Here is a 24162-nt window from a genome sequence, read left to right as displayed (position 1 = left end):
GGATTTTGGGGGGGGCAGCACTGGGATCGGGGGGGCATTAGGATTTTGGGGGGAAATATCAAGATTTGGGGGGCATCCCTGGGATTTTGGGGCTCACCCCCAGGATTTGGGGACACCCGGGGCTCTGCTGCCACCCCCCCGCTCCCCCCCTCATTAATATTAACCCCCTCATTTACATAACCCCGCCCCTTCCCCCCCGCCCCGCTCTCCCATTGGCCGCCCGCCCCGCCGCTCCCCAACCCCCCCCCCCTTCTCCCTCCCTCCCCCTCCCTTCCCCGCGCCGCCGCCTCACCCTACCCTGCTGCCTGCCCCTCGCCCCGCCTCCTCCTCCCCGCGCGCCCCTCTCCCGCCTCTCCCATTGGCTGGCGGCGCTGCCCGTCAGCGGGGAGGCGTGGCCGGGCGCCCCCCGCCCTGCCCGCGCCCGGCGGGGCCGCCCAGCAAGCTGCGTTGCGCGGCAGCGGCTGCTGGCTCCGGCGGCGGCGGCGCCTCCCCCCCCCCCCCCCCCAAAAAAAAATTCCCGGTGCCCCCCCCCACGGTTCGGAGCCCCCCCCCCGGGACCGGTGAGGAGCTTGGGGGGGGCAAAACGGGCATGGGGGGGGGTTTGGGGGGGGTCCGGTGCAGGCCGCGGCCTGGTGGAGCCCCCGGGGTGAGGGCACGGTGGAAAAAGGGGGGGGGGAGTGGGGGGGGAGGGGGGGGGATGGGGAGGGGTCGTGGGGGGGGGTTGGGGAGGGAGGGGGGGGGTAAAGGGGGGGGTTGGGGAGGTGGGGGGGTAAAAAAGGGGGGGGTGGGGGGTTAAAGGGGGGGGTGGGGGGCTTGGGGGGGGGCGCTGGGGGGTCGGGGGGGGCTTGGGGGGGCGCTGGGGGGGGCTTCGGGGGGGTGGGGTTGGGGGTTAGGGGAGGTCTGGGGGGGTGTGGGGGTGTGGGGGGGGCCTGGGGGTGCTGGAGGTTGAGGGAGGGGGGAGGGGTTGAGGGAGGGGGGCTGGGGTGGGGGGGTGATGGGGGGGTCAGTAAGGGGATGTGGGGGGGGTGTGGGGGGGCTTTTGGGGCGGGGGGGCCGTGCTGGGGTCTCAGGGTGTTTGGGAAGGGGCGAGGGGGGGGCTGGAAGGGGGGTGCGGGGGGTGGTTGGAACCCACGGGGGGGGTTGGGACCCGCTGTTTGGGGGGGGGGGGGGGGCAGGTGGGGCACGGCCCCAGAGACCCCCCCCTCGGGGGCTGGGGGGAGGTTGGGGGGGGGCGATGCCCCCTGGTGGGGTCACAGATGGGTGGGTTGGGGGCTGCGGGGGGTCGGGGAGGAAAGCTGGGGGGGGGGTCCCAGTGGCGGGGGGGGTCCGGTGGCGGGGGGGGGGCAGGTGGGGTTCAGTGCCTGGGGGGCGTTGTGCTGTGAGACCCCCAAAGAGGGGGGGGGTGACTGCACACAAAGGCAGGAACCCCTCTGCCCCCCCCCATAATTATTAATCAGGACAAACGAGCTGCAGGTGCCCCCCCCAGGAGCAGGGTCTGGACCCGTTGGGCACCCGAGGCCGGTCCCCGTGTCCCCTACAGCCCCCCCCCCATCTGCGGGGCCATGGGGTGCCCCCATTGGGGTGCCCCCAAATGTGTCCCTGGCCCCCCCGAGCACAAAGGATCGCAGGGCGCTGGGGCTCCTCGCCCTCTGCTTGTAAAGGAGGGGGAAAAGTTGTGGGGTTTAGGGTGCTGGGTTGCATTTCACATGTTTTTTTGGGGGAAAACCGGCCACTTTTGGGGCTGTTTGTGGCCGTGCTCCTTGCCGAGCTGCTCCTGGCGGGCGAGCTGACCTGCGGTGCGCCGCAGCAGCGGGTAACCCGATCTGCAGCCCAACCCGGGGGTAAATCGGAGGCCTTTTAGGTAATTACTGGGTTTCCCTAACGAGCTGCTCCCCTATGGGGTGTGTAGGGCCGGGGCAAGGCCTTCGTCCCGCGGGGTCTCGCCCGTTGCTGGGATGTCCAAGCCCGGGTGGTGAGTGGCCCTAAAAAAAGCCCCCGGGACCTCAGGGGCTGGGTTTGTCACCTGCTGGTTCCAGCCATCCCGGGGGAAAACACCCAAAAAAATCCAGATTGAGGTGTTGAAATAGGGCCCGTCGTCTGGGGGGGTCCTTCTGCAACCCTTGGTGCTGCCGGGGGGGCTGCTGGGGGGTTTGGTGGCTGGCACAGGAGGTGCCCTGCCCCGGGGAGGCGTTATCCCGGCGGGCACGGGGCCGGCAGCGCCGCGGGGCTGGGGCCGGTGCCGGTGACTCAGGGCTCGGAGGTTTGTTCCCCGCTCTCACGCTTCCCCTGCGGCCGGCCCGACTTGTGCCTTCCTGCCTCGTTTCCTTATCTGCCCGCCGGAGATAACGGAGGGGAGGGGAGGGGAGAGGAGGGGAGGGGAGGTGGGCGCCCTCCTCCTCCTCCTCCTGCACCCACTGCCCCTGCCCCGCTGGCTGCCCCTAACCCCTGGGTGCTGGAAATCGCTGCTCGGTCGCTCGCCGGTGCCAAGGGGGAAGTTTTCTTTGGCTCCTTGGCGAAGGGCAGAGCTCGAGCCGTCGTTTCCAAAGCGCCTTCTTGTCCCTTCGGTGATGGAGCTCGGGTCCGAAGCAGGGTTTGGGTCGGTCGTGCTGCGCTCACGGCTCAGAAATCATGAGAGTTTTGGTGCTGCTCGGCAGGAGGCTGCCAAAGGGACGGCAGCCTCGCTGCGTCGGTGCTCGGCACCCCAAATGGGTGGCTGTGCAAAGAGCAGGGAGGTGTCTGCAGTCGTTTTGGGGGTTTCTGTCGTGGGGAGGGAAAAGGGGGAGATAAAATACCGGTGTGGGGTCGCTGGTGTGGTTTGGAGTCGGGCGCTGAGCTCCCGGGGTAGGGCTGTTGGGCAGCGCTGCCCATCGCGGTCCTGCCCTGCCCCACGCCCCCAGCGCTGCGCTCCCCACCTTGACGAGGACTCGGAGCGATGCGGAGGTCAGCGAGCTCTGGAGAGCTCTGGTAGCACCTCTAGTCCTGCTCAGGTACCTCTCTCATTATTTAATCTGCTCGGTCAGAGCAGGATGGTGCCGTGGGGAGCGCAGGAGGACGGAGCGAGGGGCAGCACGCGTGGTGCTGAGCTGCCCGCGGGGCAGGGGGGCTGGTGGGACGTGTTCCCGTTCCTCGTTACGGGTTTCCTAGCTTGCACAACGCCAGGAGAAACCAAAATGGGAAAGGAACAAAACTAAAGGACAACGTAAATGCAATTCCCTGCCGCGGCATGGCTTGACCATGGTGCAGTAAGGACAAACCAGCAAAATTGCAGACTTCTTAAAAAAAAAAAAATCAGTGTTTTACGTTTACCTGCTCGATTTGCGTTTAGAAATAAAAGGCTGGAGCTTGCAGAGGGGCTGGAGCTTGCTTTTGGGTGCCAGGCTCTGGTGGCCTGGTGTAAGCAGCTCGCTTCGGGTGGCTCTGCCCCGTCCCTCGGTGCAGATCTTGCTGCTGCCATCTCTGCGTCCCCTATCATCATCATCATCTGCTCGTCCCGCTAAAAGGCCCTTTATTGAAAGGCCCGAACAAGCGGGGCATTGTGCAACGCAGCCGTGTTTTCGTTTCGAACGCTCCTTGTGAAAGTGAAAGCTGCGCCTGCTGGCTCGGGGTGCAGCCTCCCGGCAAGCCTCGCTGCTCTGCAAAACACCCGAAAAGCCCCGGGCTCGTTGGAGCTGAGGCTGGCCACCAAAAAACCCCGGGCTAATTGGAGCTGAGGCCGGGCACCGCAACAGATTTGTGTGGAAGGGCTGAAGGAGGCGAGCCACCAGTCAGTTCTCCATTCTGGCGGTGGTCAGCGCACGTGGTGGGAGCAGATTTTTGGTTTAATCCCCGTTTTTGGGGTGTAGGAGCTGGATTTTGGCAGGGAAGGAGCCGTGAGTTCGGGTGATTCTTCAAACTCAGACGTGTCGGAAATCTTCGGTAGTCCTGGATTACGTTTTCTGAAGTGGGTGGGTAGGGATTGGCTGCGACCTCACCAAAAAAAAAAAAAAAAAAGAAAAAAGGAGGAAATTCAGGCACGCTGCTCTGCTGAGACACAAAACAGGAAATTTAGTTAAGGATTATGCTTTTTCGTAATTTATTGCGTGTTTTTCCTCGTTCCTGCTAACAGACTAGAAAAAAAAAGTTGTTCCGTGCCCTAGCCTGAGTAACCAGAAAGCACCTCTGAATCTGCAGCTAGAGATTGCCCTCGCTGCTGGACTCCTGAGAAGCTGCGAAAGCCGAGGAACCGCGGTAACTCCTGCTTTGTTTCGCCCTCACCCTGTAGAAAAAGGGAGGAAGGCCGGGGAAAGGACTGCCCGAGAGCGATTTTTAAAAACATCCCAAGGCGGGCCAGCCAGGATCAGAACTGGCCCTGGCCTGGGGCCAGCGCTGGCGGTGGGCTCTGTGCTGCTGGGAGGATGGAGGCGGAGGGGGGAGGACGCGTGGATGTTCCAGAGGCTCCCTTCTTCGCCTTGCCCCCCTTCGGAAGAACAAAATCTATTTTTAAACGTATAGAATCGTTGGGTGTTTGCTTTTGCGAGCCCCGAAGGCTTTTTGTCCATTTCTGCCTCGTCCGCTCTCGCGGCGAGTCCTTGTGCTGTTTTTTTCTGGTGTTTTAACCCTTTTCTGCTCGTCCTCAGCTTTTGCTGCTGCGGCTCTGAAACTCCGGCAGGGCTGCCCGGTAGACGTGCTACAGAAACTGCTTGTAGGAGATTATTCCTGCTGTAGTCATGGTTATTCTCATTTCCTCCCGTCTCAGGGTAACTTCTTTGTTTGCTGGCAGAGGAGCAGTGTTTATGCTCAAATCATGACGTCGCGCAGCTTCTCTGCTCGGTTTACTCGCGATGAACTCTGGTACCATTCCCAAACAGCAGCGCTGTGAAATCAGTCTTACTACGCGACTTCTCTACGAGAAGAGGAGCACAGGCTTGTTGGAGAGCCTCTTTTCCCTTTTTTTTTAAAGAAAATTCCTTAGTTAAGGCCAAGAAATGTGACCGTTTTGCCCTTAGTTGTGGAATTATGTCCATAACTGTGATCGTAGGAGCGGATCCCGAGCCTCAAAACAAAAGTGGTGCCGGTCATCGGGTGGGATAGGAAATGAGTTTTTTGTGAGGCACCTGCTGAAGCTGGCAGGTGGAAGTGGAACTGGGCATATTTTCTGCTTAAGGACTAGATCTGTGGCTTAGAAATGGGAAAAGAAGAGAATTATTCTCTCTTTTTGGAGGCGCTGGTTTGAAAAGCAGGGAAGGATTGGAAGAAAACAGCCAGTGTCCAGCAACCGAGAGTCCTGTACGGCCGGGACTGGGGTTTGGAGGGGAAACCACAAGACTGGGAATCTGTGCTGATGGGCTTTAAACCCCGCTTTGATGTGGCTGAGGGCTTCCCAGCTGGTTTGGTTGGGTTTTGCTGGTGAAGAAGTCGCAGTGTGTGAGCTGAGAGGACGCTGCCCAGCTCACCGCGTGCTCTTGCTGCTGTCGTGGCGAGGTGAAGGGGGCTGCAGGTAGGGGGGAATTCATTGCTGGTCTGTGCCATGATTTAAGGTAAAGAAAAGTTGATTTTGGTACAGGTTGAATGAAGGCTGGTTAGGATTGTCGCTGTAAGACCTCTGTAAGAGGAATGTAGAGGTACTCAGGGGGGAAACAACCATCTCATCTCTTTCTCACCCATTTGTAGTCCCGTGCTCTGCAGGCTCCGACCGGCGGTGCCGAGCTTGGGGCAGGGCCGTGCTTAGGAGCCTGCTGCGAATTTCCTCCCGGGGAGAGCAACCAGAGCAGCTTTCTGCCGATTTATGCTGCCGGGGTGCGATGCCAAATTCGTTTGTCAGCGCTCAAACCCGCGTCCTTACATCCCTCGTAGAAACTAGTCGAGGTTGGAGAATTTGCTGCAAAGACGGATCTATTCGGGCTCGTGATAAACTGCAGACAGGCTTCGTCAAGGCATCCACAGAGCTGCGTGCAGCATGATGCGAGGACGCTGGGGTGAGGAAAGGATTTCACATTCGTTAGTCCACAGCAGGAGCTGTGGCGAGTGACAGCGGCGGCTCTGTGCTCGCAGCATACCAATGCCGGTGGAACTGGTTGGTTGCCAGCCGTTAGTCATGGGGCACACCTACTTTGGGAGAGTAGCCCGTGGGTTTAGAGAAGTAATTATTTTCTAACAGCCCCGTGGGGCACGAGCAATTCAGCTTCTGGAGGACAAGGAAGGGCTTGCTCCAGAATATTAGTTAAAAAAAATGGTGCGCGCACGAGCTGCAGCTGGTGGCTACTTGACCAGAATGTAATTTGTCCGGGCATTGTTCCTCGCAGGCAGCGTTCAAGACACGAGCTTCTGGAGGCTGAAACAATGGCTCACCCGGGGCAGCTTTCGTAGTTTAATTGCAGTGCTGGTGCTGCTCGCTCAGGGGGGGGAGCTGGGCTGATTTTGGGTGCGGAGCTGGGCAGGTTCTTGGGCTCGCAGCAGCCCGCGGTACGGACCTGGGGGTGAACGGCTGAGATCGGTGCTGCTGGTTTAACTGGGGTGCTCACACGGGTCAGCAGCAGGCTCGGAAAAGTCAGCGCTTCTGACGGGTGGCAGAGCTCTTCTTCCTCTGCTTACTAATTAGGTGGTTAACATTCTTCGCCTTATTATCCCACCCTCAGCTTTCCTTTCTAGGGATCCGGGTTGACACTTTGTAGAGGCTCCGAAGGAGCAATTAGCTCGCACATTTCTGGAGCCTTCAAGGAGAGGCTGCTCTTTTGGTGCATGTTTGTGAAAAACATTTGTGGTGCCCGTGCGTGGAAAAAACACGTGCTAGATGTGATATTTTTTTTTTTAGTGTGTGTTATCCGCTCGGTGTTGCATCATGTTTTTCTGTCTCCTTCATTCACGGGTGCTTCTGGGGACAGGTCCAGCACAGGCTGGCTGCGGCGGTGCCTTCTGAAGGACTCCATTATCAGCCTGCTGCCAGAAGGCAAGGCCCTTGTCAGGACGGAGGGGACAGAGCAAGCTTTCCTGCTGGCTGCCGAAGGACCTTGGTGATGGTGCAGCTCGGGGTGCTCAGCCCGTTCCAGCAGGCTGCAGGGCTGCGGCTCCTTTCGTGGTGATGGTTTCAGCAGCACCAGGGTTTGCTTCCAAAATCCCATACGTGCAGGTAGAGCCTGGCTTTGCTGGAGAGGGTTCTTCGCCTCTCTTGCGAAAGTTCTTGAAACCCCATGATTTCTTTTAAAAACGTGAAAAACCCCGGGTTAGGGAAACATTCTCGCCTTTGGATTAATGCCGTGCGGCAGCGCTGGAACGGCACGGTGCTCAAAATAGCAGCAGCTGCCATAGGCCAGGATGGAGCGGAGTCGAGTGAGTTGTGTTGTCAGTCATGGGAGCACAAATCCAATTCCACCTGCGGATGAGCATTCCCGAAATAGCAGAGGGTTGTCAACCAACAGAGGAGATGTATTGTGCGCATCTCTTTTGTGCGCTCCGTTCCTGCGCTCCCTTCGTTGCTGCAGTAAGGAGAAAAAATTAAAAGTTGCTGTGGTTTAGCTGCAGCTCGAGAGAGTAACCACTTCCTACTCTCTTCAGTAAATAACAGCTGGGAGAGCTTGTTTGGATAGCCGGGTATATGCTGTTATTCGGGAGGTGAAACACGATCTGGCTGCAGGCGAAGCCCTGCTCGCGCTTACCGCTGCGATCTGCAAGCCGGCTGCTCCCGAGTTGCTGCTCCCGGGTTTGGGGAGGGAAAGGGAAGCTGTGGCAGCGCTGGGAAGATGTGAGTGTCCCCGGGGTGGTCAGGAAGAGGGGCAGGAAATCTCAGCCGGGGTTTAACGAAGCTGCTGATGGTGTAGGGAGATTGTTGAGAGCTCCCGGTGCGCTGAGGGGCTGCTGGGGCTGGTGGCTCAAAGGTTCAGCGCCGCGTGGGTCCTGCCAGGCACCCACGAGGCGTTTTGGGGCCAAAGTCCACGTGTGCAGGCGTCTTGAGAAGCCGAGGGGTCTCCGGCACAGCAGCTGAGCTCCTGAGGACTTGCTCGAGCTGCTGGCCTCGTGTACTTAACCCTTGCTCCTTGATTTAATCGTGTCATTCTTGAGGCTGCTGTTGGCTGTGTAAGTGAAGCCTTCCTCCTGCACTCTCCCCGTGCACGTGCCGCTGTGATATGGGGTAAATACGGGTTCAAATTCCTGTGGGACTGATCGTACCCTGCTAACCCCGTGCCCCACGGGCCGGGTTTGGGACCGCTGGGCAGAGCAACGTGGCCGCCTCCTGAGCAGTTACCCAAACGCTGCTGGAATTTTTTTAAGTGCATACGAGGTAAAAGTTAATCAAATATAGTGCTTTTTTTAATTACTGTGAGAGGGAGCCTAACCTGTGTGCTGGCTCCGTTTCAATCTTGCTGGCTGCTTGCTTGCAGTGCGTGGTACGGCGATGTAAATTCCCGTTCCTTCAAATCAAGAAACGAGGGCACAACCTGCAGCCTTGTGCTGATAAAAAACAGGATGTAACTGTGGGGTGGGAACGAGGGTGGGCTCGGACACTGCCGTGTAGTCCTGTAACAATATTTGAGAGACTTTTGCCCACGCCACCCTTAGTTCTTTATTTTTTGCTGATGCATCAGCTTGCTGGAAGGTTGTGCCTGAACAGGAGTGTTTCCTCTTCCAAGCACTGGTAGCACTGAGTAAATTGCAGAGTTCCTAAAACTTGGTGTTTTACGTTTTCACGTGGTAGGCACTTTGTCCTGTGGCCTGTAGACCAAGCTTCAGTGAGAATATTGAAGTAAAAAGCCATTTTCACTACCACTGTTTAATTTTGTCTAGGAAAACCAGAGGGTAATGCGAGCTGACAGTGCTCCTGCTCTTGATTTTTGCACCTCCCTTCCAGCGCAGCAGTGTGTAGTGTAGCATCCTAATTTAAGCTTTTATTCCGGAGCTTCTTGCTGGAGAAGAAGGTTAAGGAGCAGGTGAACCTGTTGCATGATCTAATGCTTGTCCCTGCCACCCGCATGCGTTTCTGTTCGACCGGAGGAAATGAGCATTGTAAAAGATCCAGGGAGCCAAACGCTCGCTGGCAGACCTGTCTACAAGTGCTCTCCTCAAGGTTTCGCGAGCTGTGTAAATGTGCTGGAGAGGGATGGACTCGTAAGTGAGAGCTCATAAATTTGTGACCTCTCTCACCTGCGCACCGAGAGCTGGCAAGTCCCTGTCCGTGAATGCGAATTTGCTGATTTCTTTGCATGAATCATAAATCTGTGATTTATGGACGAGTCAGCTCTAATCCATTTGTATAAATATCAGTTTGCTTCCTTGGCTGTGTGGTGCTGGAGCAGCTCTCGCTAGGAGTGGGCTTTTGGTGCCATTTGAAGCTTTTTCAGGTTTCTACCGATAGTGGCTGCTGCTCTGATCTTACGAGCTTTGCGTGCTGATTGCAGCTTCTTTAGCAGGTCCGGGTGAGGACGATCGAGCTGTCGTACAGAGGTGCTAAAAGCGGAGTTGAAATTCAGTTGACCTTGTAAGGACCCTGCGTACGTGTTGCTTCTGGCTTTGCATCGTGTCTGCGGGTGAAGGGCTGATGTTCCCGGTGGCACAAAGAGCACCGCTCGCGCTAGGGCAGTGCTCTGGGGCAGCACGTTTCAGTTCCTTCCCAAGTCTCCAATTACGTTTTTTTAGGAGCAGTAACACGATTATAATGAGGCAGTTGGTATTTTCAGCACCAGGTTAGTAGGGAAACAAGCTATTGATTTTTGAGAGCTTTTGCTAAAAGAAACCGCAAAAGGGCCAGGTATTATTTAGATACCCCTTTTCTAAATATGTGTTAAAGAAGCCTGTTTCTGCGTGGAGCTCTCAAGCACAGCATAGCTGCGTGTTATCTGAGTATTTTGCTATAAATATAGAGCGAGGAGATTAAGAACGAATGGTGAACGGCTCCGTTAAAACCAGTGAGCGTTTTGTTCTGTGGTGCCATGTCATAATCCCAAGTCATTTTTCTTGGGATTTCAGCGTGAAGCTCCAGGAATGCATGGTAGAAGCAGAGCAGCCGGGCAGGGAGGGTGCTGCTATGCTTATTTTAAGTGTGTTTTTTTTGAGGGGGAGAGGGTTAAATGATAAACATACGAGGAAGGGTTTAGTGAGGGTGATGCAGGTGGCACTTCTGGTGTAGTTCCTTCATGCTCATCCCTGGAGTCCACACACCTCTGGCAGGGAAGAAGAAGGCTCTGCATCCCCTCAAGACGCAGTGGCCCAGTGCTGGGTTATTTCCTGCCTCACCTCGTCAATGTCCTTGCGCTCGGGGGGCACCCAGGGGTGTTCGAGGAGGGTTGGGGGGCTCTGCTCCCTTTGCTTCTCTGTGTTCTGACCCAGGAATGATAGGACAGGGCCAAACGCCTCCCTTTTCAGCTGATGGCACATTGCGGGCCAGTCCCATGGGTGTCCTCGTACTGAAGACTCCCTGGGAGGCTTAGAGGACTCAAAGTTCCTCCTGCCCTCATGCTGCACTTGACAGCAGGGTCAGAGCCACGTTGGCCACACCGTTTTTATGCTTGAAGGCTGTAGGTAGGAGACCGGTGTCCATCAGACACGTGCGCCATGTCTGCGCTTGGTGTGTGACAAAGCCATGTGTCAGCGCCCCTCATTTCCCCGTGCCTCAGGCCAGGCTCTCGGGGATTCCCAGTGCTGTAGGGACTGGGATTTGTGCCAGTGAGTGACCAGGCTGGTGGACATCAGCCCCTTTCCAACTCAGCCCCTGTGGTGTTCGGGCTCACGATGCCGCCGCCACCCCTCGCCATGTAATGGCAGCAGCAGCTTGAAATGCCCGACCGTGCGAGCACGCCTGGTCCTGCTGCTGCTGCTCGTGGTGCTTGGAGGAGGGAGGCTGGAAGAACAAAGAGATGACTACTTCTAATTCTAATTTATATTGTTTCCTGCGAAGCTGTCCCCTCTGCAGGGGAAACACGGTAGGGCCATAACAGGAACAAGCAAACATCCCGCGCTTCCTGGTGACTGTAATGACTCTGCTGACTTGAAATGCATCATTGCTTTGGTCTATCACTGGCTGACTTTTATCTGGGGTGTTTTTTTGCTGTTAATGATTAGACGTTAAACAATTCCCTCTGGAAACAAGCTACGCAGCTACCTGCCCTCGCAGAGGACAGGCCGGCACGCCTGCTGCTTTGATCACACCTTAAAGGAAGCCGAAGCCTGTGGCTGCCTAAAATAATAACACTAATTTTCCCTGTTCCCTTTGTGCTTCCTTCTGTTGTGTGTTGGAGGGTATTTCTCTGCTAATATACGGCGGGGCCTTGTCGGGGGTCAAGCCCTGAGGGGTCTCGCTGGGCCTCGGGCGCTGTGGTGGCAGCTGAGGCCTCGGGCCCAGGAGGGGAAATGGCGGTGGGGTGCTAAGTCAGGGACGAATCCTGCTCAAAGCTCGTGGAGACAGGGGTTTTTATCAGAGGTGTGCTCGACTGTATGAATTAAACACAGCGAAGGTTCCTGAGCAAAGGAAAATCGCAGCTCTAACTGTGCCCTGCTCCCCCGCCTCAATTCTGGTTTTTATGTTCGTCGCATACCCGGTTGTCTAAAAAATAAATAAAAATAAAGTAGCGATGGGGCCTAAAACGTGGTGGGCCGGGTCTGAGGGTGGCGTTAGGGCTGGCCGTAGGACATGGGGGAGAGAGAAGGTCAGGCACACTCGTGTCTAGCTGCTGTCGTGTGTGCCCTGGTGGATGATGCTGATGGGGCCAGGGCTTCTTGGGGCCGCTCGGAAACCCGTCCCTTTGCCCCCCGGCTTTCCTTCTGGCTTCGTGTGAGATGGGTCCAAATTCCGCATTTTCTTCTGCAGATTTCATCATCTGCCGCTTGACAAAGGAATATAATGCAGCAATTTTCCTAACCTAAATAGTGAATCTGAATGACTGTATTTCCAACTCCCCTCTAACTTGTACTTAATTTAAGTGTGTGGGCTTTTTAATTTGATCATTGTGAGGAGGAACAAAAAATGAAATACTGCAGATATGCCTTCCCCTTCCCTTTCTTTAGTTAAATCTATCTTTGTCATTGTCTTTCTTTTTGACTTCCCTGAGTTGCTCATGCTATTTTTCTCTGGTTTCTTTTGTTGTAGCTTCTGTATTGCAGCCTTACATCTTTAGAAATATACAATGCATGTATGTGACTGCTTCCTTGCCTTCACAGCATCTCCGCTGTCAGCGTATGACAAATAACATGTGATTGATGGCTGACTAAGCATTCGGAATATTTCTCCGCTCTTTGTGTGCCCGGTGATATTTTTTTTGGGTGTTGCTCAGGGAGGCAGGAGCGCCTGGCATCCCTTGTGAGCGTGGGGCCATCTTCAGACTCGAGCCAGAACTGCACTGGATGCAGGCAGGTGCTGTGCCTCCCGTCGGCCTTAAAGCCAGCAGAGCTGCTGGCTTGCTAACCCGTGAATCCATGTGACGTTTCCCTCATTCTCATGAGGTGACCCGAAATAGTTCCTTGAGAGCCGGCTCCGGCCTGGTTTCATGCAAGGAGAACGTACTGCCTGTGTCTGTCAGCGTGAGAAGGGGCTTTGTAGCTGGATGGCTGTGATGTCCGCTGTCTTAAAAATAAATAAATAAATTAAAATAAAGATATGAGGTGCTTCAGCCGGTTGGATCAAAGCCTGATATTCGCAGAGTAGCAAGCATTCCCCGCAGTCACGTTTTAATTGCTGAAAACTCTCTCTGTTTCCTTTCTTTTAGGAGAACCGGCCATTTCTCAAGCCAGAGAGCACATCTGCCTTTGTTCTGAAGGCGGCAGGGTGAACGCTCCCTAACCAGGTATGTTTATGCAGCAGCACACCAAAAAGCTTTCCAAACCATCCCTCCTGCCTCCCAGTTAACTCCTCAGGTCTCTGTATCCTTGACTTCCCAAACCACGGATATCTTACAAGGCTAGCAGCACGCTCAGAGTCACCTGGAGGTAGTTTGACCAAGGCCTCAACGCTGCTTGGGTAACAACTCACAAACAGTTGGCGTTTGCAATGTTTTATTCTGTTCCTTGAAAGGCTGTAACTTGAGGGTCGGTCACACAGCAGCCTCGGGAAGGGCTGCTCTGCTCCTGCCCTGTGCATCGAGACCTGCCGCTTACAATCCTGTCACTGCAGCGAGCACCTCTGTACACCCTGATTTCGGGCTGAAAAGGTGCTTTTTCAGGGCTGGACGCAGGGCAGTAATTGAACTGCCTTTTCTGTCGAGAGCACTAAGTGCTAGATCTCCGTGTACCCTGCATCACCTGGTCCCTTAGTCATGCGAGGGGTGAGTGGTTAAATAATTGTCTTTGAAGGCCGTGTTCCTGAGAGGGCTGCTCGATAAATTATGACGAAACTTCAGGCACCTTAGGTAGCGGTAACAATTGCGGCTTTCTGATGGCAGAACAGCTAGGCTGCTGCTCCCAGTGGTACGCTGGGGCCTCTGAGCGCTGCAAGGGTGGCTGCTTTGAGCAGTAGCCTCTGGTTTTAGCTCCAGCTTTCAGGTGGAGACCGCTCCTGTTTCACTGCTGGGGAGCCGAAACACAGAAGTCCATGTCTGTGAGGGTATTTACCTGCTCACAGTCCATCAGTAGGATGTCAAGTGTCTAAAATTACCCCAAGGTCACAAAAAACCCCGATTTCCTAAGGTAGCTGTTGTCTGTAAATTGGATTATTTTTTAAAATACATTACATTCTTTGACTGTTAACATGGCATCACCACGCTTTTTATCTGTTACAATATACTCCAGGGAAGGCACAATTGTGCCACGCGCTATCTGCCTTTCATTCCAGGTGAGAAGATTAAAGTTTTGGTAGGATGGTACCTTCAAGGTTATCGGTTAAAACTGGCCTACCTTGACCGCAGCTCTTCCCATAGACATTCACTCTTCTTTCTTCAAAGCAATCCATCACGTAGCGTTGGTCGTTGACCCAGAGTGGTAAAAATTGAGTTTTTGAGAGATGCCAGCAGCACTTTGGTCTTCAGCATCCTTCCGCAGGGCTGGTTTGGGAGCCTGGGTTCTGAGTGGGATCTCCAAGAGAGGGCAGTGTGTCCCTGGCAGCTGGACCGCGCTGCAGCTCCAGGCGTGAGCTGCTCGTGATCAGAGCAGCAGCGTCAGTCTCCAGACAGCTGAGAGAGCCTAAGTCCTTAAATCAATTTGGAATGAGTAATTGACTGGCACGCTCATTAGCAAATGTATTAGGAGCTGTGTTTTATCATGCGGCTGGTCGTCCTTTCCCCGGGTTGTGGCAGGAGTACAGCGGTGCTTCCTGTTGCCTCACTTTCATGAGAAATGTCGCCTGTCGGTTCCACTTGCGTCATTTTGCCCTACTTTTTGCACTTGGTGTCTCCTCCAAGAAGGGAGCGATTTTCATGGAATCAGCACCGAGCCTTGCTGTGAGTCAGGGTGGACTGGAGAGTTAATTCGAAACATAAGGAAATCGGGGAGAAAAACAAAAAAAGGAAAACTTATGGAGGTTGTTATATTGTAATATATCGCCTCAGGGCTCCAAGCAGGAAATGCTTATGCCAGTCTCCGTCTCAAAAGCAAATCTTTCTTCACTGAAGAGACAGATTTTTACTGAAGTATGTAAGCATGCATCTCTCTCCAGCCCGCCGCCTGCTTTTTTTCCCTTTTTAAGCCATTCCTGAAGCAGGGCTGCGAACAAGTTGCCACTGCTGGACTTGGCTTCTGTTTTCAGGAGCCGTTTGTGACCCCTTTTGCTCCGTTCAGCTCTGTGTGGTGAGCAGCCAGCAGGTCGCCGCTGCCCGGCGGGACCCTCAGCACCTTTCTGGTGGTTAGGAAGCTGGGTTTAATCCTGTCGAGTTTTGTTTAGTTCCTAGATTTACACGAAGACTTCTTTGTTGGCGACTTGCGTCTTGCAGAAATGCTTCCCTGGCCCTGTGATCACTGATGCATCAAGAGCACCCCGTTTTCTCAGGGTTCATTATGGCTTTTATTTGGTTTTCTTGCTAATTGGCTATATAAAACTGCTTGATAGCCTCTAGAAGATAGGGCGCTTGTATAACATGAAAGCACATTGAAATAACCTCAGAAGTTGCTTTGAGATAAAAATGTATCCCAGGAGAAATATCCACATTTAAAACCAAGCAATTAACCTTGCTTTTAAACCCTTCCCTTCCTTCGAGGAGACCTTTTTCTTCGCTCCCTTTTCACTTGCTGTAATGGCAGAACAGATTGAACTTTATCCATCTTGTAGGAAAGGGGAAAGATCCCTTCCCCGGGGAGTGCTTTAGTGCTAGCTTGGAAGCACTGCTAGTTTGTCATCGTGGTGTTTTTTGGTTTTTTTTGAGTGGCATTTTCAGTGATTTGAAGTCAACAGCCTGTTGATGTTTCGTGTTTGTTTTACTGGAACAGTTCTCGAATTGTTGGTGCAACTATGAAAATAGCTATACGTTACCCGGCTGAATGCCTGTCATAATATTGAACAGCAAATGCCTGTGCACTTTTATAATGGCACTTTAAGAATTATAAACCTCAGTATCCCATCTGTGTTTCGCTTTGGTATTTACAGTGTAATGAATTCTCCCTTGCTGCTTCAGCTGGATACTCTTTCACCTCCTCTTCCTGTTGCAAGCAGTTGTTGGGTTGGTGTACATTTTAAAATTCCTCCGATTTTTAGGAGGTTGTCAGCGACATAAAAGGACTTCTTGTGTTGCTTATTTGCTTGGCAGAGACACTGAGCTAATCTAATTACATTAAACGTGAGCATCCCCAGAGCGAAGATGTGCATTGTCCCTGGTTTGATCTCTTTGTAACAGCTGGAGGCATTTGCTAAAACTGGCAGATTTATTTTTTTTTTTATAGGAACAAACTTTCTCCATAAACAAATATTTTTTGCTACAGACATAGCGATTTTTTTTTTGTTGCTATTCTTGATCTGTTGTCTAAAAGGAGGAAAAGGTGATTTGGGGATGAAAGAGAATCGGAAAGCCGGAACATATCTGGTGTATCTCCTAGCAAGAGGAGGCTGTTGCTATAGCGCATTTTTGTTCCATTAGTGTTTGTACGTTTTTACATTTCATTTTCCAAACAGCTTGAGGAAATTGGCATCCCATAAGTAAAACTTTTAAAAATAGCTCTGTTACTGCTGAAATAAGTCCTGTTGTTTCCACGGGCTGGTGTCCTGAGTCTATTACTGGCTCTCTGAACCCTTGGAAGTGTTGAAGGAGATGGTGCGAAGCGGAGTTGTAACCCCAAATATTTACTGAGGAATTAGTTTGTCCCGTTCCTTTTAAGAATGAACTCTTGCGAATGGAATGTTGCTGTCTGCAGGGCTTATTTTGAACTTTTTCCTCTTTTGTTCCGAGGAAAAACAAAGCCTGAGCAGGAATGTGGGATCGTGTAGGAACCGTGCTTCCGAGCACCCAGGCTCATCAGCGGAGCCCGGCGTGGGGTGGGAATGCAGGCAGCTCCGTGCTAGCTGCCCTGCTCACCTCAGCTGATGGCTTTGTAGGACCCTGTACGCTTAATTAGGAATTATTTCTTACAGGACAACAGGTCTAGAGTTGCACCTTCCACCCACAAAGCTGCTCGTGCACAGGTCCTTTGTGCCGGCGGTGCTGCGCGGGGGCCGCGTTGCTTTCTGTCCTCGGGCAGCACAGCTGCTGGCAGCGTTTCCTGTTGCTCTCAGAAACCCGACGGAGCCGAGCTTCACAGGAGCAGCTGCTGCTCAGAAATCCCCCCGTGGAGGGGCCTCAAAGCGACAGATGTACTGCTGGGGGGCCCGTTGAACGGTTCCTGCGGGCTGGCAGCTTGCAGCGTAGGTCCCTGGAGGTGTGAAGCCCTGCAGGCCGGAGGGAAGGCCCCTCTCGCTCGCCTCTCCTCCGAGCCTTCCCTTTTTAGGACTTAAAAAAAGGCTTCCAGAGCAAGTTGCCAGCACAGACCTCCTAGCAACTTCACAACCAGCAGTTTGCTTCCAAAAGCAAATGTGCACTGGCTGTGGCAGCTGTTACTTAGCAAAAATCCTGGGCCGCCTGCTGGAAAATAGCAGGGCTGCTGTGGGCAAGGAGAGAGGAATCTGCTCGTCCCTTGGAGGAATTAATGGGGAAAAGTTAAAAACTCGATGAACTCTGTCTTTTACCACGGATGTTTTGCACTGGTTGTCCAGATGCAATTGCTTGGTAATGATTTACTATTTTTGGGTGTCTATTTTTGGAGACTGGGCAAAGTCTACCTCTGGGCCAGTACCTTTTGCCTATTTTTAGAGCACTGCGTAGCAGAATTACAACCAGGGCGGGTTATCCCAGTAAGGCTCTTTAATTTCGAGCGTGGTCTGAGCACCTTTACCCCAAGGAACGTGTTCTTCTCCCTTTAACTTCATCGAGACATCGGTCCTGGGGGATCCTAAAGCTCTGGTGTGGGTCTGCGACCTGCTTGCCACGGCAGGTGCCGACCTCGTGCGGTTGCGGCGTGGCCGTGAATCACGGTCCCGTGCCGGTGCTGCTGGGTGCCCGTCAGCACTACCTGCCTGGAATGCTTGCGTTTGGCCCACGGGTACGGCATGTAACAGTTCCCAAGTTCCTCGAGGAGGGATCCATCAGACGCCTCGGAAGGAGCCCTCGGCCATTTGGCAGCTTCTGATTTTCCATGAGCTGTTCTGCGTTGCCCAACCGCGCTGCACGGGGGCAGGCGGTGCTGGCACCAGCACGGCGCGGGCACCAGCACGGCACGGGCACGCTGCTCTCACCAGGGCAGGGCTCGGAGGCTGTTCTGCTCCAACAGCCTGCTGGTGGCTCTGGGCTTCCTAAATCCTGGGGCTCTTCACTGAACGAGCAGGCTGGAGCTAAAGAGTCTAAAGTCACAGCCAGTGCAAATGCAATTTTCTCTTATTCTCACATTGCAATCCCAAATCGTGTTATCAGGAACATTGCACACTGAGCTTTATGTGCAGAGGTGACTGGGCTGCTGTCTCGTTCACCTAATGCATGCAGTGGCTTTGATTCTTACCCTGTCACATACTCAAACGCTCTTGAAAAGTCGTAAAGACTGCTCATACGGCAGCCTCTTCCTGCAGAAGGATTCTCTGAACCTTGTGTGTTCCCTCTAATCCTTTCCTAGCGCTCTTTATTAGTGGCAGTAGGAATCGCTGACAGCATCAGCCGCCCGCCTGCCCTGCGACCTGCCGGATCTTGGAGCGTCCGAGGGAAGGAAAGCAAATTCCTCCTGCCGGGGAGCTGGAAGGGGGTGCTGGAAAGGCTCTGCAGCGACCGCCTCCCACGGAGTTCCTGGCACCGCAGGCTTGCCGGTGGGCTGGAAGGGATGATCTGGATGATCTGTCTTCCCTCCAGCTTTGCACCGGCTCTGAGGGAACGTTGGCAGCTGCAGGCTTTGCCTCGGGAGATGCCTTGCATTACCAACTGTTGCCGCTTCCAGGCAGTTCGGAAAGGAATTCCCCTCCTCGCCGCTCCCACCCACTGCAGGGTATCTGTGATAGTCTGGTTCTTGTGGTGCAGGGTGAGAATGAGCAAAGGCTTCTGGCCCAAAATATAACCACGGCATGGGTCAAGAAGGACCAAAACCAACGAGGTGTTTTTTTCCAGACCCGTTGGTGCGACAAACGCCCGCGACGAGCTCCTAACGCGGGTGGCGGAGCCCCTCGGACTCCAACACGGCGATGTTGAGGGCTTTGTTCGGGCAGGCGCTGCTCTGCAATATCCGCTGGGAGGAAATTGCAGCCTGCTTATCGCCCGCGTAGGAAACGCCACGAGTGGGAGATAGGGGAGTGCCTGCCGCGCGGCTGGCTGCGCACCGGGAGCCGTGCGCTGAGCGGCGAGCGCTGGACGCGGCGTACTGGGGGCCAGCTGACTTACTGGAGACCTTTGGCCGGCTGGGAAGCCGCTGGCCAGCGCCTCCAGATGAATGAAGGCAGGAGCTGGCCCAGCTCGCTCACCTTCTTGGCTCCGTTGGCCTTGTTTTCGGTGTCGGCGAGCGGCAGCGCGTGGTCACGCTGCGCTCAGCCGGGTCACGCTGCGGGATATCGTGTTCTTTACCTTTGCACTGGGAGAAGCATGCGAGGAAGGAGGGGGCAGAGTTTATTCCAGCACACTGAGGTCAGGCTTGTTTTCCCTCTCTGAGCAAGAACAGACCAGCCCCTGGAGTCAGCTCCTGCAAGCCTGTAAACAAAAGGCTCATTTCTGCGGAAAGCCGAAGATGGTGTTGTGTTCCTCTGGAAAGTTTTTTTGGCTCGCTTTTTTCCCCGCTGCAAACTGCGCCTCGTGCATTAACCTTGGGTTCAAAGGGCTGAGAGCAGGAGAAACGCTGCTGCAGTTCATCAGGCCGAGCTCGGGGTGTCTGCAGGGCTGGCACTGACTGCAGGACAACCGAGGGGGACAAGTGTGTGTCCCCTGGGAGGCTCTGCGAGGGCCACGAGGCGGTGCTGCGGAGATGAGAGGGGCTCTCTGGGGTGGAGAGGTCGAAATTCAGAGCTGCAGGTGCCTCGCAGGGGCTGCTGCTCTCGCTGGTTTTTCCCCTGGGAGCTGCTCAGGGCCTGTCTTCAGCTGCAGAGACTTCTGATGTGGCTCGACAGCAGCCCTGAACGGCTGTGCTTGCAGGAAACCCCAACAGAGCTTAAAATGGTGACCGGTTACAGGAGGGATCTGAAGGGCTGCGGTGGCTGCTGTGAGAGCACTGAGCCCAGGGATCCCTGCGCTGCTTTTAAAACAAAAGGAAAGAAAGGGCAGTCAAAAAGGCAGGTGCATCAACGAAGTTCGAGGAGGAACAGTACAAATAAAGGTGTCTGTAACGCCGTTCCAGGCATTTGCTTAGGTAGCTGCGGCTTCAAGACTTCGTTTGGTATAGATGAGGGTTCTCTTTTTTTTTCCCCTCCATCGAGCATTTGGCCATGCTGTGACTCTCACAGAGGAAATTCCCCGTACTGGGTGTTGCCTCTCGTGATTGCTGTCAGCAGAGCTCAGTTCAGTCAAAAGGTAGATTTGGGGTTTTGGGTGGCTCGTCGTTGGCTGTGGCTTCGAGCTCTCCCCTGCAGCTCGGAGGCGGCAGCAGCTCGGCATTTATCACCTCTCCGAGAGCACCAGAGACACTTAAACAACTGCACATACTTCACGGGGCCAAGCTGCTTGCTATTCCAATCTGTTTGCCATTTAGAAGCAGTAATTATTTTTTCATGCGATAAAATCACGTAGAGCTGGAAGAGCTGGGAGGCAGCGAGCGGGGGCTAGAGCTGAGCGCTGGCTCCGTGCAGCCCGTGATTTACGGGGGCAAGTTCATCCCTTAGAGCAATTAGCAGGAGGCAGCGGGCTATGGGGAGAGCGATCTTCCTTCCAAGAGGCACATCATGCCATACGGAGAGGGCTGAAGAGGCTCTTTGCTTATTGATGGCTGAAATTCCCCCAGGCTGCTCATCTTCCTCCCCCCTTTCTCCCACCCTGCACGCGGGCGATGCGATGGAGAACCCGGCTCAAGCCGGGGAATTCGAGGAAGCAGCCGGTGCCTTCCTGGTTTTGGGGTCCAGGAGATGAGCTGGGGCTGATCCCGAGCCTTCTGCTGTTGGCTGAAGCCTTCAGGCTTGTGGCCCACGCTCCGTTTTGGTCTCTCGGTCTCGCACCCTGCTGCAGGTGCTTCCTTTTTCCATAACGGGGCTTTCTCTTTCGCTCTCACCTTCGTGTTTACACAGATAGCTGGTGTTGGTGCTCGTGTTTTCGGTGTGGTATTTGTGAGAATTTGCTGTTCTGAAAAAAAAAAAAACAACACAAGGGCATGAGAACTGTCCCTCAGTGACTTACTGAAAGCAGGAGATGGAGGTAAAAGGGGCAAGGCGAACCATGGCCTGAAACCCAGCGGGGAGTTAAGTGACGTGGGTTTTGCTCCCTGAAAAAAAAAAACAAAAAAACAAAAAAAAAAAACAAACGTGTTTGTGTTCAGGCAGCGAGTGGGGAAAACAAGCAGGGTTGGATTTCGGCTCGGATGGATTCTTGGAAGGAGTCCACGGCTCTCGCTCCCAGCGGTGAGCTGGGCTGACCGGAGGAGGGTTGAGCAACGCTTACGGGTAGGCAGGAAGGGGGCCGTGCTCCCGTAAGGCGGCGGGCAGGGGAGCATCCCCGCCTCTGCCAGCGCTGGTCGTGTCTCGAAGCTCTCCCCGTGGTGGTTTTTGTGTTTTCCAGAGGCCAGCTCAGTCCTCCCGCCGTAAAGTTTTTGAGGTTTTGGTGTTTGTTTCTTGAAAGCTGAGCTTGCCAGTGTGCCCGTGCTCAGCCAAAGGGCTCTGCGCTGGGTTTTTTTGCTCGAGCACCGCTCTGCAGCATCCCCCCAGTAACACGAAGGTGCAAAAGCTCTTCCTCTCCCACCGCAGGGGACAGGAGTTCAACATCTGCTGGCTGTAGTCCTGTAGCTAGATGGCAGGGAAATCCAGAGCGGGGTATTTAAGTCAGCTCTCATCCAGTAGCCGAAGCATTATTTATCTCCAGTTTCAGATGCCACAAATTCGGGGTCAGAAATACCAAGCTTGACCTCCAGGTCGTGAACATTGTTTATAAAAACAAACGAAAATGCCTTCATTCCCTGCCAGTGTGTCTGTTGTGTGCAACAGGGGAAAAAAAATGTGCTTGGAAACACCATAAAATTGAAAGGAGCCAATGTTAATTTCAAAATGTACCTGGGACAGGGCGTTCTTCGGGATGGGAAATTGATAACAGGGAAAACAGACGACTGAAGGCAGCGCAGCGCCTTCACCACGCTGATTACTGGAGTAAATATTATGGTAATAAAGTCGCAATCAGCGGAGCGAGATGTATTATTCCGAATTTGAACTTCATTAATAACGCACCATCTGTTCGGTGTGCCAGCGGCCGATCTCCTGAATCCCAGTTCCCTTTTCTGGAAGGAATGGGATGGAACTGGGATGCTGTGGCAGCAAGTATGTGTAAGTAGCCAAAACTGCTCTGCTGCAGCAAGGTGAGCAAGAACAACTCGACTCTTGGGAAACTGGCAGTATTGTCCGGGTGTTGTTTCACCTTCCCTGCTGGCTGTTTTACCTGCCACGGATGGAGAACGCCGCGGCGAGACGCCGCCGTGGTGTTTGCTCAACTGCACAAGCTGTTCCCAGGCACCCTCGGAGGGGACTCGTCTTGCTCCTTGCCGGTCAGAGGTGAAGCCCGGTGCTTGCCCTGCCCACGAGGATAGCGTGCTGCTCGTTATGTAACAGCGATCCACCTCCTTAATTAGGGTAGGAGCTCCACGGATTCCGAAGACGTGTCCCTCTTAGTCAGGAGGCGCGAGGCGTGTGGGGGAGCCTTTGTTCCCGCGCAGGGCTGGGGAAGAGCAGCTTGTAGCTGCTGGAGCTGGGTGCTGGAGCTCAGCTTCCTTTTTTTACCCAGCTTCTGCGTGTGTGTTAACCAGCGTCTCGTGAACAGGAGGTGCTGCAGACGGTGCCTTTTTGGTTCTTTTTCCGAAAATTCTTGCTGCGTGCTGAAGGAGGTGATGGTGCAGGCGTCCTGGCTTCTCCCTGCCCCGAGCAAAGGGGCCAGGGTGGAGGCAGGAGGCTCAGCGCGTGGTGGTGCAGGGTGAGCACCTTCCTAGCTCCCTGCTGTCTCCTCTGAACGCTGGCACCGTGCTGGTGATCCCACCCAAGCTGCTGCTTTCGTGGCACGGCGAGACCGCGACGATTTTCTCCGTTCTGCTGAGGACAGCTCTTGCACCTCGCCTTGTATGCCATGAAACTTATTAAATCATCAGTTCCAGTCTCCCCTACGCAAACAATCAGCACTGAAGCATTATCTGCCAGTGCTGACTAACAAATGCTGTAATTAGTGAGCTCCAGCTAATGAAGCAGCGTGGTGATTAAAGCCTCATGACTCGTCTGTAGACGAAATAAGTTAAACAGCACTTGTGCTGCTTGAGATCGCTCTAGATTTTTGGGTGATCTGGGAGCAGAGATCTGGGCTTTAATCGGGAGGTTTTAGCCCGGTTTCTCCATTCTGTTGGTATTTTCCCTGTGTGCACCCCGAGCAGTGTTGAAGTTTGATTTGAACAGGAGCGACGCCTCCGCTGACCTCGCGGCGCAGAGCCCTATCAGCCGAGCACATTTTGGAGGAAACAACGGCGGGGTTAAGCAAGGCTTTTTGTCTGCTCCGACTTCCTACAAACAGCATTCCAGCAGCACGTTTTCACCACTGTTTTGCAAGATAGCTCCTGCTGTTTTTCACGGAACCCTGCCTTCGTGTCCCTCTTTTTTTGGAGGTCTCGAAGCTCGCCCGCCGTAGGGGTGGCAGCGCTGTGCCCCGCGCGTGACGCGCTGCGGTCGGGCCTGACCACAGCCCAGTCATCCTTTGTTGCCCTGCTGGTCACCAGATGCTGACTGCTGAGTGCAGCAGCTTATAGGAAATACTCTGAGATCTTTTTCCTTGAAAGAAATGATGCTTGATGCTGCGTAGGACAGAAAATGTCTTGAATGTGCAGTACGGGCTGCGGTACGGGAGCCTCAGCGCTGCCTTTCTCTGGTCACTGCCTCTTGGTGGTGGCACAGCTGCCAGCAGTGCTGCCCGTGCAGCCTCGGCAGCATCTTCGTGCACCCACAGGCCTCTCGTGAGACCCTACATGTCCAATCCCATGTGTGAAATACCCACGAGGTGAAGGAAATTCAGCCTGGAGATGGGAACCCGCTCGCTGGGAGCAGGGCACCTCGCTCACGTCCTAGCAGCAGGTTGTCTTTACATCGGGGGGCTGGATTTCAAAGTAGGGAAGGAGCTTTGCTTCGCTTAGTGTACGGTTTAGGTCTGGGGGTCTGGATGCTGGAGTGTTTCAGACCTCCCCATTTTGGGAGATGTTTGATGTCCCCACTGGGGCTTGGGGCGAGGTGTGCCACGCTGGCACGCTTTGGGGCAGGAAGAATTTGGATGGGTGACGAGTTGCTGCTGCTCTTCGCTTGGAAGCATTGAGGTCTGTGCGGTTCCAAACCCCGTGGTGCAGGTGGAAACGTGCCTAAATCCCGATCTTTTTGCCTAAAACCCGAGCTTTGTGCCTGCTGGGTGGTGGATCTCCCAAAGCCCTACCGGCGCCGAGCGCTGCCTCGTGCCGCGGCGTGCAGTGAGCCTGCCTGGGCTGCAGAGGTCTCTGTTGGGCTACGAAAACCTTGAGATTATTCTGAGTTTAGAGCCATTATGCTGCCGCTGTTTATCGAATACTGAATAACTTGGATGCATTTTAATAAAAGAGCCTGTTGCTGTAATGGCAAGGTGCTACGGCCAGCAG

The 24162-nt window shown here is 54.4% G+C and overlaps 1 protein-coding gene across 2 annotated transcripts in view; it reads left to right on the top strand.

Annotated features, from left to right (window-relative positions):
- Window positions 1-512: 512 nt before the first annotated feature.
- Window positions 513-24162, top strand: part of GNG7 (G protein subunit gamma 7) — a 64873-nt gene continuing 41223 nt past the window's right edge. Inside the window, exons 1-2 of one of the 2 annotated variants that reach the window (XM_084499002.1) lie at window positions 513-560; window positions 12669-12746. The gene's annotated coding sequence lies outside the window, so the exon portion shown is untranslated. Of the gene's footprint in view, window positions 561-3119; window positions 4228-12668; window positions 12747-24162 lie in introns of those variants that run through there. The other variant, XM_084499003.1, reaches the window with a different exon arrangement.

Source organism: Aythya ferina, assembly GCF_964211825.1.
Source record: "Aythya ferina genome assembly, chromosome: 26".
Classification (NCBI taxonomy): domain Eukaryota; kingdom Metazoa; phylum Chordata; class Aves; order Anseriformes; family Anatidae; genus Aythya; species Aythya ferina.
Note: the sequence above shows the minus strand (reverse complement) of the source record. Positions and strands in the feature narration are given on the sequence as shown.